The sequence below is a fragment of the Phycodurus eques genome, chromosome 11 (genome assembly GCF_024500275.1).
Source record: "Phycodurus eques isolate BA_2022a chromosome 11, UOR_Pequ_1.1, whole genome shotgun sequence".
NCBI lineage: Eukaryota > Metazoa > Chordata > Actinopteri > Syngnathiformes > Syngnathidae > Phycodurus > Phycodurus eques.
In genome coordinates this window covers 2777699-2793253 of record NC_084535.1, presented here as the reverse complement: position 1 = coordinate 2793253, position 15555 = coordinate 2777699, and the positions used below count along the sequence as shown (strand labels likewise).

General features: G+C 42.8%; 1 protein-coding gene across 5 annotated transcripts in view; it reads right to left on the bottom strand.

Moving 5' to 3' along the window:
• cdh11 (cadherin 11, type 2, OB-cadherin (osteoblast)) overlaps positions 1 to 15555 on the bottom strand; it is a 70154-nt gene that overhangs the window by 34194 nt on the left and 20405 nt on the right. For 2 of the 5 annotated variants that reach the window (XM_061690997.1, XM_061690999.1), the window contains exons 1-2: positions 5649 to 5795; positions 2341 to 2387 (exon numbers count right to left, since the gene is read on the bottom strand). The gene's annotated coding sequence lies outside the window, so the exon portion shown is untranslated. Of the gene's footprint in view, positions 1 to 2340; positions 2388 to 5648; positions 5796 to 6178; positions 6247 to 15555 lie in introns of those variants that run through there. The other 3 variants (XM_061690998.1, XM_061691001.1, XM_061691000.1) reach the window with 2 other exon arrangements.

Genomic DNA, 15555 nt, shown 5'->3' with positions numbered 1-15555 from the left:
GAATGAAAAGTGCTATATAAATACATTTTTGATTGATGATTGATTGAACGACATATTTTAACAGAAAAGCATAGAAAACAAATAAAAACAAACGATTAAAACTACAACATAAACGTCAGTGAAGTCAATTCGTCGACTAAATCGATTCAACCCCTCGTCAAGATATTATAAAAGATGATCAATACAAATTTTTTGTTCCCATTTTTCAGCCAAATGTAGTCTGAATTCAAATGTATTTAATCTATTTTGATTTGTGTTATTAGTTTTGTCATTTTACTTTTGTGTCACAAAAAGCTGATTTTTTTTTTTTTTTTTTTTTTTTTTTTTTTTATATTACCAATTTTTACCCAAGTAATTTGGTCTTCATTCCAATGGATGTATTACTACATTCCAATTTCTGCTTTTAAAAAAAAAAAAATCAATCAATTTTATTTTAATATTGACATTTTCAAATATTGTCATGCGGAATCGCAGGACCACTCGCTGTACGTCTCGTCCGTTCCAAGTCCCGGAAAAGCAATTTCATTCCATTCACTCTTTGCGACCATGAGGAAATTTAGCTTGGCTTTAGAAAACCTGGTATAAATGACACAGGTTCTCATCTTAATTCCCAATAACTTTAGATTTTTTTTTTTTTTTTTATTGATATCTTATACAGTTTTATACATGCAACTTTTGAAATGAAATAAAGTTGCTTGGTTTGAAGGTGTGCACGGGTCGCTCGGTTCTTAGAGACGTGAGTCAGGATTTCGAGACCGCGGCAGAATATCTCGCCTCCAGAGCCCCTGGTTCAAATGACACGGATTACTATTTTAATTTCCATTCATTCCAATAGAAAGCTCAAATTCTTGTTGAAAAGTTTTCCGCAAAATGAGAAGTTTTCCAAGTTAAGTCACATCTTTAAAGCATTTGACGCACCAGAATGTTTCTTTTGCTCGTCTGGGTTTTTAGGCAGCCAACAGGTTTTGCAGCCGAACGGACCAAAGTGTAATTTATTCCCCTTTTGTGTGTCGGCGCGCCTTTAAAAAGATGGCCACGGCTTTTTATTGATGTGAGCTCTCCTGTATCTCACTGCCGATCAGTCAGCCCTGCAGGCTAATCAATACGAGTAAAGGGCATTAAAACTCGGCCTGCTGCCGTTTTTGTGTGAATCCCCGCCCTCGCTGGCTAATACCTGCCGCTTATCACGTCTGCCAGACGCCCGTCACTGTCACTGTCAAAATAAATAGATAAATAAATACATAAATATAGGACGCTCGCAGGGAAAGGCTAATATTTGACTATGTGGTCACAAGCCACTTCATTAGGTACACCAATGAAGCTCCGATACAAGAACCGCACATTAAAACGAGTGGTAAAGATCATTTTGACATTTTGAGTCACGATCTAGAGTTTGGGAAAGTGTGAGCGTTAGTCGTCGTTTCGGTTTTTTTACGGCCTGAATTTGAAGGATTAGAATGCGTCGCACTGCAATCGGCTCGTCAGCCTGCCGGTCGCTGATAAGCACCCTCGGGATCGATCAGATCTACCTTTTTAATCTATTCAACTCTTGCAGGCCAATGGGAGGAAGGGGGTGGATGCTTAAAGGAGTTGTGGCGCGTGCGATACGCACAATTTTGAAAGGCGCGACCCAGAGGGAAAATTTTTTATTTTTTAAAGTCTTTTTTGAACATGAGATCTTATAAAATGTGGCTTTACAACTAAAAGCGCCCTCGAACACGTAGGCTCGCCAAACAATTTTCTCGGGAAGCATGGAAAAAGGTGGATGGTGCAAAAAGTGAGACGGAAAAAGAGAAAATTCATCCCCTGAAGGCTGCTCACTTGGCAACATACAATTTGGTATTTGTGTCTATCATTAGTATTCCACCAAAATAACGCCGAATGGCCACTTCAAAGCAAAATGGCAGACTTCCCGTGTGTTTTCCAGCTTGGCTTCTTGAGACTTTTTGTGGGTCTCCTCAGGATTGATTTGTCGACCAAATTCCACGTTGCTAAGTGAAACTGGCTTCAGAGGCTGAATTTCCAAAGAACACCAGTGGGCGTTACCACGACAGTTTTCTGGGTTTACGCCCACAACCCCAACCAGATGTGAATTTCCCCCAGGATGAACAAACCTGCTATATATGGGTCGTGTATATTTTGCTCTGTGGGAAATCCTTCAACATGGCACACAAAGCAATATTGCACTGCGAAAAACGAAAAATGGCCCCTTTGCAGCCGTCACTTTGACTCGCCCTCCAAGCACGTTTAACGGAATGCTAAACAGGCGAGCCGCGTCAACGTCAAGTCAACACACACGCACGCACAAACAGCGGAAGGGTCAAAAGTGGCAGCACCCACCTTTAGCTCGTTACTGGCGTCGCATCCAATGAAAGTCGGCAATCAGCCTGCGGAAAGAAGAACAAGAGCTTTAACCTTTTGCCTTTGAAAAGCACAATACGTCTTCATCGCGTTCACTTGTCGCCATAAATAAAAACATTAGCTGAGGCCCGTGCATCTAAAAATAACAACCAGCTGTCAAAGCTCTGCCGGTAGAAATTTGCAGAAGGAAAAACAACAAATTGAATGGGATAAGTAGCAGCAGCAGGCTGACAGTGCACCAGCGGAGAATCGGTTAGCAGCTTTTAAATTGTTGTCGGTGTCGCTGTCGGCTGCCGTGTATTGCGTGTCAAAACAAGCGCACGCCGCCTATTCGCGCATGACTGCGGACGCCGAAATGCAACACAAATATATTTAATTCATGTGCGCCCCGGACTAAATTCGCAGAGACGCTTCCTGCGTGGCGCATGGCAGCTTTTCAGATAATTCAATGTTACGTCTCTGCCATTTCTATCGTTTAGCTCTTGGTCTGTGATATATGCCCTTAAAAGTACAACCGTTTTTGGTTTTTCAAAAATGATTTTTCATCAATGTTTTTTTTTTTTCTTACATAAATCTGATTTCTGATTTGAATCGATTTCCTCCCTTCACTTATCGAAGAACAAATGACAATGACATGACAGAAAGAGAAATACGTATCTGATTTTTTTCCCACCAATTAAAATACTTTTTTTTAAACAGTTTTCCTCACCTGGGTCGTGGGTAAATAATAGTAAAATTATACTCCAATGACATTTTAATGCCAAAATAGAAAAACTATTGAAAAATAAATTCACAAAGAAACGCTACGACTTGCAAACTGCAATCACAGGGGAAATGTTTCTTGCTTTATTTTATATAGCACCTAAAAAATACTATCGCAGCATTTCTTCAAATATTGTATCAAACCCATATCATCATCATTTAGTGAAGAAGTGTCCCACAAAGGCTGTTTCTAATGTCATTATAATATGTGACGGCACCGCCATCAGTCAGCTCTCTGCGAGTTGCCCCGCAGCAAGCGGCTTAACCTCCGAGCGTCTCGCCAAACGCGCCGAGCGCCTCTGTCGGGACTTTGCGAGTGAGAAAGTGTGATTTGTTCAAACAGTGAAAAACGGGGTTAGAGCTTATTTAGCAACACTGGCAACTGTTTTCAATTTTGAAAAAAACAAAAACAAAAACAAACCTGCACAACGTCTCCTTTAAGGTGAGCTGCACTCTACAGTGGTGCCTTGACTTCAACCGAAATTCGCTGCAGGACTTACTTCGAGAACTCAATGAACTCACTTATATCAAAGGATGCCATTGGTGGTTTTCATTGCTTGTTAGCATTAAGCTAAGTGAACCTTCCTAAGGAAAAGATATGCGGTTGTTCTAAACACACTTCAAACTTCAACTGCGAGTGACATTAAACAGCATGAAGCCTCTGTTTTGATGAGTTGTTACGAGTTATGTTTGTATTGTTGTTAGCAAAAAGAAATAATGTCGGCAATCCCACTTTAGTCTGATTTTATGTCAGACAGTCAGGGGGAAAAAGCGTTTGTCTTTTTTTACAAAGCCATTACTGTTATCCGCTGTTCCTGCTGTACGCGCCTTGGCCTCCCGGGGGCAGTGTGGTGCGTTGCATGCAAGGAGCTACATCTTAAGAGTACATTTTCAATTGTTGGATACATTTATTATTATATTTATTATCATTCAATTTTGTTTATTTTGCCCTGAAAACTGTTTACATCTTGTTTGTTAAAAAGTAGGCCAACAAAAGTACATTTTCCCTGACATGAAGAATAAGGTTTTAGAATTCTGGACCTAATCGGGCAGCCGGAAAACGGCGCTCGTATCTCAAGTTTTTCTCTCTCTCAACTCAAAGCAAGAAAATGGGTCGCACGACGGCTCGTAACTGGAAAAACCTGTAAGTCGAGCCACTCGCATCTCAAGGCACCAGTCAGTCGCTTCACTTTAAAGACGTTACTGTACATGATACAAGTCCACATATATCAGCCCAGCGTTGCTTTGGATCGCCGACATGATAAAGTCGGCGCAATCCATTCCGCCGTCGCTCACTGCGTTGCGAGACACGGCCAGACGACCGTGTCCATACCATAAATAGTGTGCCATGCATGAATTAAAGCATATCGATTTTTTTTCCCGTGGGGTGGCACCTCGCGTCGTGTTGGAGTTTGATGGCATATGCACGGCCGCAACCTTCAGAACGTGAACACCTTTTATATATCGATTTAGCTCCGCCAAATCTATTTTCTTCCTCGAGCGGCGAGTGAATCAGACACTGAAAGCGACAGGGTTGAGAAACAGTACATTTGAAGATGGATAACAACAATAAATATATTTTAGCAACAAAACTATCATTTGGGTTATTTAGTCTCCTGTTGTGTCAAATTGACCTATTTCACTTTGTCATTCATTTGCTCCATTGGAGTGCAGTAAACCATTAAATAACTCTTTTGGGAATTACAGATTGTATGAATCAATCCAGCAAATAACCAGGGAAAAAAAATACTTTTCATGGGTTTCAATTGGTCAAAAGTGGCCACAATATGACCAAAAGGTACCATTTGATATAAACGACATTAGTCATATATTTAAAGGGCTAAAGTTGGAGATTACAAAATCAGACAAAACGTCAAATGGATTAACTGCTAAAGATAATGACGCACACCTCTGTTTTCATATGAACTAGGAGCATACATTTACAGTGTTTTGGATTGTTGACAAGGCCAAGTGTGACACTGGGAAGCAACGGAAAAAAACGGTCCACGAGTGCCGACTAACGTTCCACGGTCAGAGCAAAGGCCGATGATGTCATCAATCGCACAGCCCCCATTTAGAAACGGCAGATTTTAATCCGCGGGAGCATAATTTGTTTAGATGGAGCTCAGTTGGGGGACGATAATCATAATAATTATTCTGGTCTCGCTGCAGCCTCGGGCCTTTTAGCTAATGACAAGCGCAACACTCATGGCGAAGCTTTCAAGCTGTCGGAACACGTGTGTATGATGTGTGTATGACGTGTGTGTACGATATCTGCGTCCACATCATCCGCACGTATTTGCAAAACATTACTGGGAAAATATGACATTTCGTCCTGATTTTCTTCCGCGTGACGTCGTTAAGCTTCTCCACTTTCACATACACTAACATTTATCAATGGATCGCATAAAATGATCAACACTCACAATATCCTTAAAAAGCAACAGCAGTGTCGTGTTAATAAGATAGCACAGATTCACATAATGTCCACTAACAACAACTTTGATCCTTCATTTTTAACTCACCACGAACCAGAATTGTTAGCTCTCGACATCATATCAATTATGAGACATAAAACATGAATCCCGGTCACATTCTTCTTGGCCTTTCGGAGACGATGTCGATCTTGCTGGGGCCGACTCTCGTGTCTTTCTTCAAACTGCGCACACTCGCGTGTCCTTTTTTTTTTTTTTTTTTAACTAGCAGCTTTCATCTCTTTCATCACTTTGAACTAACTGATCAACTCCGAGCTCACACAACCTCTTAAAAAGAACAGCGGGGGACCACCGTAACCCAAATAAATATTCAATTCCTCAACCAATGAATATGACAAAGGTATGTTATTTTTAATACAATCATGAACGTAAATTCACACCAGTGACAGTAAGCCAAAAGTGTAGTTTAAGCAGTCGCCAGAACTTTATATACAGTATGTGCTCATTACATCCTTTGGAGGACGTACTTTCACTTTAAGACTTAAAACCGTAAAATGAGCATAAAACAACAACGACACCATCGGCCTTGCTGAAATTGTCTGACTTTTAGCATCACCTACTAAGTTAGCGTCCTTCCTCCTCCTCCTCCTCCTCCTCCTCTTCCTCTTCCTCTCGTCCTCACCTGACTCAGTGTGGTGTTTAGTGAGTATTATTCCTGCTCAGATGCGCTCCTACGCTCTCTCAGCGCCTCTATTTCCCCCCCCCCCCCCATACTACTTCCTGACGTGAAGTCTCACAGCCGGCCCATTTTAAAATAGCGGCGTGTGTTTGAATAAGTTGGGGTGGTGGTTTCTGTCTGGCTGCAAATGCTGAAAAAACACGTTAAGCGTCAGATTTTTGCCCACATAGACATGCAGACTTCTTGGATCAGCTCAAATTCTACAACATACACGACTTCCGTACTCTAAACCAGGCTGGGGACCTTATCTATGCGTCGATCAATCTATGAATTGGGATCCATCTAAAGGTCAGACGGTCGTGGACAATATTTTTTCCCCATGTGCTCATCTACGCACGTAATAATACATCTGCATATAAAGCAGCTCCGAGACAATCCTCTTTACTTCATCGGAAGCTAAGCTCTTTAGCAACTGGCCGTTATGACCGACGCGCAAACTTTGCTTGTGTTCGGAATCGCTCACTCATTCACTATTCTCTAATCACTATATAAGGATTTTTTATAAACAGTAGTGGACTATACGCTTCACTAAAAATGCATATTAGTGGTGCGTCATTCATTCCCTACTCCCGAGTTACCATAAAGGGATTTTTTTACATAGTGGACTACGTATAGAGTATTTGGCGTTGACTACTTACACAACAAACAGCAGTTCGGCACATGCAGCGGGACCGGGCCAAACCGTAAATTGCAAAAATCCGCAGATAATTGACAGCCGTTCTAATTGCATTGGCAAACATTGCTTTTTTTAAAAATGTAACCCCCCCCCCCCCCCACACACAATTTTTTTTTGAATAAATAGCCAATAAGTGTTTTAGGGGATGCTAAAAAAATAAAAATAAACAGAAAAGAAATTCAAAATTGAAAAAGAAAATGGTGGGAAAAAAAAAATCAACGGATAGGTGAATCTGCAGGTGCTGAATTGTGAGTATGCGGGGGCCCACTGCAGTGAGTAATTCTTTGAAAAAGAGGCTTCAAGCTGTGTATTCGCTCTCCTCGTTGAAGTTGACTGTCAAACTAAACATGAAACAAAGAGAATGACATAGTTTGTGTATTTAAAATAACCGCAAATCTTTGCCTTAATAAGGTCAGCTTAGCTTAATGATAACAAACACAGACGGGCTAACAAATAGCGTCAAGGTTGTGGTGTGGCCGCCCTCTAAGCAACGGATGTTTGAAGACAAACGGTGGAGCAAACCACGTAGACAGACCAAATCATATTCACAGGCATATATTCTTTATCCTCTGCGAAAAACAACGGATATAATTGCAGCTTACTGAGTAAGTTGTGAAACTCTTCGTGTTCCTCTGTGTCTGTATCACACTGCCCAGAAGGAGCAGCACAATGGCCATAAAATCTAAGCAAAAAAAAAAAAAAAAAAAAAAAAGGTCAAAACTTTTTAATTCTTCACATTCTATGAATTATGTCACTGCTGTATATATCTATAAAGTAAAATCTTGCAAAGTGCTTTTTTTTTTCAAATAAAAAAAACACTACACACATTTTTGTTGTTTTTTTGGGGGGGCTGCAACAGAACATTTTTCCCGATTGTAATTTCATTACAATCGGGAAAAATGTGATTTGTGTGTTATTAAGGCACCGCTGTATAAGAAAGGGTATAAAATAAAACAGCCAATCACGGCTCACGTCGTTTCTCACCCGCATGTTCAATCTGGGAGCGCACGGCTCCATTTCCCACCTTGAAGATGACGACACACGAGCACATACACACACACGCACGCACGGAAACTAACACATTACTACTGCAGGCTGGCCGCAGCTCCATTATTTCTCTGCAGAGGTTTTTCAATTCCACGGCTGATGCTTGAGGGATTGTGCGTGTGTGTTTGTGTGTGGTCTGTATTTAGATGTATTTGTGTGTGCGTGTTTAGAATAAGAAATTGAGGCAGATATGGTGATGCTGGCGGGGGGGTTTAGGCCAAAAATGGTAACGTAAACCTTTTACGAAGCCGACTGCAACTGTTGTTATCTGGCATCTTTACTTAACGGCTGAGCAAAGTGTGAGGCTGTTTACTATCGAATCACTATATAGCGATTTTTACGTAGTGGGCTATATATACAGTATAGGCCACTAAATAAATTCACCCAAAAATTAATGTGATGAGAGAGTAGGGAATGAGTTTTTTTTAACATCTTCTTCGGACATGTAATTTTTTTCAGGAAGTTACAGACATGTCTACTCGTGTGGTTGTCATGCAAGAATGAACAAAACTGAGTTTTGTGATCAACGATTGTTTCTCCTTTTTTTGCTTTGAAAAACAATGTGGCATATTTGTACTCATTTCTAAAATGTCAAGACTCTACTGCTCTGTCCCAATTAAGAAAACAAAGCTAAGTCAATGTTTCAAAACATCGGCATAAATCCATAATCCCCCGGCCCTACTATATAGAGCACTTTATAGTGACAAAAGGGTGATTCCATACACAACATTAGATTCTTTTTTTTTTTTTTTTTCACCTCCTACTGGCCGCGGTAAAGCTAATTGATTACGGCCACTGCTTCATTCTGACTGTATCGATCGGGTTGGAAGCGGCGCTGAGATAGCTTCTTGATCCTCACCATCACCACCTGCGAGATGACCGCTGCCGCTCCAGCGCCAAAAACCACCTCGGCGGGACGTGAGCGCTGCGTCCGTCCGCTGTTTTAAGTCTAACCGTTGACACTCGAAACGTTGTCCAATTTCGCCGTTTTGAAACATTCTGCCTCTCTAAAAAGATCCCGCAAAAAGTTGCTAGCTAACCAATGCGCAATGTGCTGACATTTTGACTCCGTGGCGGATCGTTCCATTCGAGACACAATGACTTCAATGACATTTTGAAGGTTGGAACGTTTGAACATTCTCAGAAGTCAAGTGGAACGATATTTCGGGACGTATTTTTGCAAATGTTTTGCTCTAATTCCAAATTGTATGATTTTCAGTGCTCAGTTTTGGGTCAAAATTTAAATTGCACTCAAGTCAAAGGGGGTTTAACTATTTTTTTTTTTTTAACTATAGAAGAACCCGCCAGACGGGTTCTTCTTCTACTTTACTTCCAAATCAATTTCCTGTCAGGTTACAAGTGTGTCCTCCAGCAGGGGTCGTGACCTCCACCTGCTGACTCCATCCCCTTGCTTGAATTAAAAGCCTGCATCGCATTACAAGCACACACGCACACACTCAGACCGCACATTGTATTACCTCCACGAGGACAAAGAAACCCAATCAGGCTTTTAAGGTTCATTTAAGGCGTGGAAGTGGTAGCACTCGTACAGCGACATGGATGGATGGATGGACGGAGGCGTGCTGGGAGCTGCGAGGGCGGAAAGAGAGACGACTAAAAATAAAAAGTGTGGGCTCGCAAAGACACCCGGGGTGTGGATCAATTCGGAACGCTCAGCCGAGAAAAAAGAAGTCAACTGTTTTGAACGGACGTATTTTTGTCGTCGCAGTGGGAGGACTGGTCCGTGATATGCTCATTCAAGTTTGATTTGAAGTCGAGTAAGGCTGAGAATCACAGACAGTCACTTGCGGTAGTGCCGATGCCAACCGAATTGCTCACGGTATCGCAATACAGATTATGCGATCAAAAATTGAAAGAGTTGAAAGAAAACCGCCAATGATAAGGCTCTGTAAAAAAAACAGACCACTGAAAAATGATTGGGTTTTTTTTTTTTCAGGATTTTTGATTAAAATTAACATTTGTTTTAGTCTACTAAACTACTGACAACACAACCCCCAGTTTCCAAATCCTCTAAAAGCATTGGTGGCATTTATTTGCAAAAAAATATGGTTCTTCCTGACTCGAACTGAGCGAGAGTTGGTAGCACTGTGATCATTCGGGAATGGGAAATTCACAGTTCTTCACAGTTTTTCTAATGTAAACATCACATACAGCAAATCAAATTATTGGATACTTCTCTTGTGATACTTTCCTAATTGAATAGTCTGAAAGGTGTCCAAGTTAAAGATTCAGCATTGCCATTGTGATCGTAGGAGAACGGGACATTTTCTGAATCGATGTCGGCGCCACCCCTACTGCCTTGATGGGACGCAAGATGGAGGCTAAGAACAGGTTGGGCCATCCTTAAAGGGCGCGTCCGTACAAATGACTCTTCTCAGTGATTTTAATAACGAAGCGTGAATCAGATGATGCCGAGACAAAGCGAGAAAATTCCGTATCGATGGCCTCGACGCTTTGCCAGCCACACTACAAACTTTGCCTCCTGGGACGGCCGGTCGATCCCTGCAACCTGACCTGAGCCACGAGCGAGTTTTCATGCCATTTTCCCTGGCAGGGATTCGTACAAAGCACCCACTCCCTCCGCAAGGATAAAAACATATTCAAGGTGAACGAGGCTCAGAGGTCGGTCTCAACATCCTTTTGTCCGAATGCCCTTGAACACAACACTGTGTATGTGGGCCAGTCAGCACTTTGCACGGCGCCGCCATCAGCCACAAAGTTAGCAAACGCCGCAGTCTCACATTCATGAGACGTTATCAGGATTTCCTATCTGAGGACATACATACATTGTTGTTTTAGCTAAAAATACGCCCTTTCCAACAACTTATTAACCCACTCCAGAAAGAAATTATGGCTAAAACATTGCGAATAAGGTCGGGGATGAGATCCCGCCCCAAGTGGAGGAGTTCAGATATCTTGGGGTCTTGTTCACGAGTGAGGGAAGAACGGAACAGGAGATCGACAGGTGGATCGGTGCGGCGTCTGCAGTGATGCCGAAAGGCGAAGCTCTCGATTTTACCGGTCGATCTACGTTCTCGATTTACCGATCGATCTACGTTCCTATCCTCACCTATGGTCACGAGGTGTGGGTCGTGACCCAAAGAACGAGATCCCGGATACAAGCGGCCGAAATTAGTTTCCGCCGCAGGGTGTCCGGACTCTCCCTTAGAAAACGGGTGAGAAGCTCGGTCATCCGGGAGGATCTCAGGGTAGAGCCGCTGCTCCTCCGCATCGAGAGGAGCCAGATGAGGTTGCTGGGGCATCTGATTCGGATGCCTCCCGGACGCCTCATGTTCCGGGCACGTCCCACCGGGGGCGACCCGGGACACGCCGGAGAGACTACGTCTCTCGGCTGGCCTGGGAACGCCTCGTGGCTGGGGAGAGGGAAGTCTGGGCGTCCCCGCTAAAGCTACTGCCCCCGCGACTCGACCTCATATAAGCGGAAGAAAATGGATGGATGGACGTTGTGAATCAGTACAAAACGATGAATTTTTGTTATAGTGCATAAAAACACGCCTTACCATCAACCGCTTAACCAAATCCGGTAAAATGTAAGGCTTTAAACAGAATCACATCCAAGGAAATGCGTTGCAAATGAGTAGAAAATGCAATATTTTTGTTTTTTGTTAAAAAAGATCGCATTCGTTACCAACAACCCCTTAACCCGATCCAGGAAAAACGTAAGGCTCAAAATAGATCCACATTTCACATCGAAGGAAACGTACTACAAAGTAATAGAAAACCATACATTTTTGTAGTAACAGAAAAACTAGTCCTGACCAAAAACTGTTTAACCCACTCCAGTAAAATCTTTTTGAAATCTGAATTTCACATCAAAGAATATACGCCACTGTAAAGCCTGCTAATAAGAACTTTTTAGAAACAGGACAGTGGGGCGAGCACACGTGGCTTTATTCCAACACTCGAGCATGTGGCGAGTATTTGGCGCTGATGTATCGCAGCCCGCGGCTCTTAAAATAAATCGGCGAGTGTTGGGAAACAAAACAACAGATGCACACTCGTTTTCATATCAAGCTGCTCATTACCTCTGCAAGCTTTTTTTTTTTTTTTTTTTTTCACCATGCATCCATCACGGTAACAACTCTCTTTCTCTAACTCCCCGGATGCCTTTTAGGCCTGTCATTGGCGAGCGACCTGCATTATCGGATCGAGTCCCAATGGAGATTTAGATAAGAGGCTGGGAGCTAAAGGGGAGCAGCCGCGGAATACCAAGAGAATACCGGGCAGGAGGCTTTTCACTCGCAGGAGCCAGCGAAAAGCCATGGGAGTCATCGATTGGGAAAATAAACAAAAACAAAAGAAAACGCTCATCAAAACAACCTGCGCCCAATGTAAATTGAACAGTAAATAATAAAGAAGGAGGGAATACTTGCAAAGGTGATCTTTAAGTGAGAATTAGCAGCAACATGCTAAGAGGGGGAGTTGGCTGCGGAGGGGAGGGTGGCATCGGGTTACTGCGGCCTCCTCCGGGTGCCCGGTTATCGGGGCGCCTCGGTGGGCCCGGCGGTCCCTCGCCGTGGGTCGTGTCCCGTCCGCCGGGCGGCTCTCGGGCGGACCCCTGGGCCCGATCTTCTCCTGTCCTTGTCCTGTTCTAGCTTGCCCTGGCCTCCCCTCGCAGGAGGTCGCACTACAGCCCCATGCGACGCTCATATCGAATGTTTTCATTGTTGTAGATAATGTAATGATTTACATTTCTCATCCTGTTCACAATTAGTGCTTTGTCTTTTGTCTTCTTTTCTCACTCCCCTCTGGAAACTTTGTTCTGTTCGACTCTGATTCCTAATAAACATCAATTATAAAACTAAGAAACCACAGCGGCAGCTTAATAACTCCATTGTGACACAGTAAAACCGCTCCGGCATAAAAGGGATACAGATCTTCCATTCTGCTGGACCTACCGAACAGCCGAACAGGACAAATAAATAAATAAATAAATAAAATATAGCGCTGTTTTTCTTATTAATAAAACACATTGCAAACATTTGCGGGCGTTTTTTGGGGGATTGGAGCTGGAACAGATTAATGGCATTTAAATGAGTGATTTGGCTTACAAATTGAACACCTTATTAAAAAAAAAAAAAATGGTTTTAAGATTCCAGAAATGTGTCATAGCTGGCGTTGAATAGCTATCAACTAATGTCTCAGTCAGACCCCACGCTAAGTGGCAATGTCATAAATAACGCAAACAAACAGACCCGAGCGCCGGGTCAAAGCAATTTAAACGCTCGCTCGCTCGCTCGTCCTTTTTTAAAAGCTGCAGGCTAGCTCATCGACATTAGCGTTAAGGGGCGAGGGTCGAGGAAATGTTTCACCCCACATACTTTAGGAACTGGGAACAGGAGGCCAAAGTACTCACACTTCTGCACTGAAGTCGAGGCACAGATGCTTGTGTAAAACAAAAGGATTGCTAAAAGTAGAAGTACTCATTTCATTGCTTTACTCAGGTAAAAGAAAATACCGGTAAGTACACATTCTGACATGTAAGGTGGACCCATCCATAGTTGATGGTGGAAAAAAAGTAACCAGCCCTTTTTAACAAATTAGTCGAAAGTACAGCACATGTATTGTATCTCTTTCCAAATATCGGAAGTAAAGGTAAGAAGAAAACAAAAAATGTGCTCGAGTAAAAAACGTACCACCCACCACTGACTATGAAGTGCAGTTGTCCCTTGTAAAAGACAGCAAGTCATGTTATTGTTTTGATATACAGTAGATTTCGCATCGATCCCGACAAAGCGATCCGACACGATTTCAATGGAGATGTTTGTGTCGTGAACAAAGCGCTTGTGTGTTTGTGTTTGCAGCCACTGTCGTGTGGATATTTTAAAAGCCTCCAGCTGCTTTTGCTTATAGAGCGCGAGCTTCCAAAAGCAAAGCTGACGCCTCCACGTCAGCAAATATCCTAAATCCCTCCGCGACAACATGCACGGCTGCATTTTGGAAACGGTGCGTAAAACAATGCTACTTCTTTTTATTTATTTAAATGTAGCAACAAAGCAGCAGCATAGCATGATTGTTTACTTATAATACGCTAATCCCTCGTTTGTCATGGGGGTTAGGTTCCAGCCCACCCCTACAAGAGGTGAAATCCGCCAAGTCTCAACCACATCATTTTGGGACTATTTATACATATCTTAAAGCTGTATGAATCTCCCCGGGCACTGATTAATCTTCCCCACACTCTTATTAATCTCTACCAAACACCTTCAAAACTCTTAAACATACAATAATGCACAATAGTACTGTACACTATGTACATATTATTCCTTGTAATAGGTTTGAATGAATTTTTCTTTTTCATTTTATTTTTTTTAGGCGAGGAAGTGTTTGTTTTCCCACAACATTTTTTTAAAGCATATCCCACAATATGGGGACTTATGCATGATATAAATATGAAAAAAGGGAACACTCTAGTCACAATATTCTCTCACACTTTTATTTCCCCGCTGCTTAAAAGACAAATAATGCCCTTTAAATGTTCAAAATTCAACATACATTTCAGAGAAGCGGAGAAAGGCAACAGCGTTATTCACATTCGTGGTCTATACATTGCGTTACGAGCTTGATAGCAGAACGAATTAAACTCCAAAGTCAAGGTACCGCACTTCACATGAAGTTTATATTAGTTGGTCCTTCGGCCACTCAAGACTGTCAACATGGTTCCCTGAGCCGCAAAGGCCTACAATAAAAGCGGAGTGACGTAATAGTTGTATCGATGAGTTGTGTTGTTGTACATCGGCAAATGTCACAACACGCGTCTACGCGTCCGTCCCCCGAGCGTCGTTCGTCAAAGGTCAGACGCTGTCGGTTACCGCGACAACCAACAGGAAAGAGACCGAAAAGAGTGACAACAACGAGCATTTACATCACACTCTGCTGCTTTGTCAGCCGTTCTTTGCCAGGGTGTGTGAAACCCTGCACTGAAGTACACGCACACACACACACACACACACACACACACGCATGCAGTTAAAGCGAGTGTCCTTTTTACTGCATGTGCGCGTAGTGTGATGTAAATGAGTCTCCCTCGCCCCCTTTCAGACGGCCGTTAGTTTACGGCATTCGTTCCTCCTGTTTAACATGGCGGTAAAAGCGTTTTTATGAGGGCGGGCAGGACGAGACCACCCGCACTTTAGTGGACGGATGTAAACAAAGGTGATGCCACGTTTTGTCCGTTCGGATTCCGAGCGTTTTGGGTGTGTGTTGTTGTTTGTCTGTCTTTGTGTGGCGCCGCCTTTGTCGTCCAGAGTTTTACTGAAGGGACGTTTCTTCTGCTCCATTGGACCAAGGATTGCTACCGCAGTTCCGCACAAATGGTGCATCTTTGATCCGCTATCTATGCCAGCAACGTATAGTGACAGGCAGAAGCATTCAATGCTCACACAACAGCCTAACCTCACTTTCTTGCCGACCAACCTACCGAACCCGACCGCTTAACCTTACCGACCCAACCTGATTTCCTTACCTACCAACTCTTCATCTTACCCTCCACT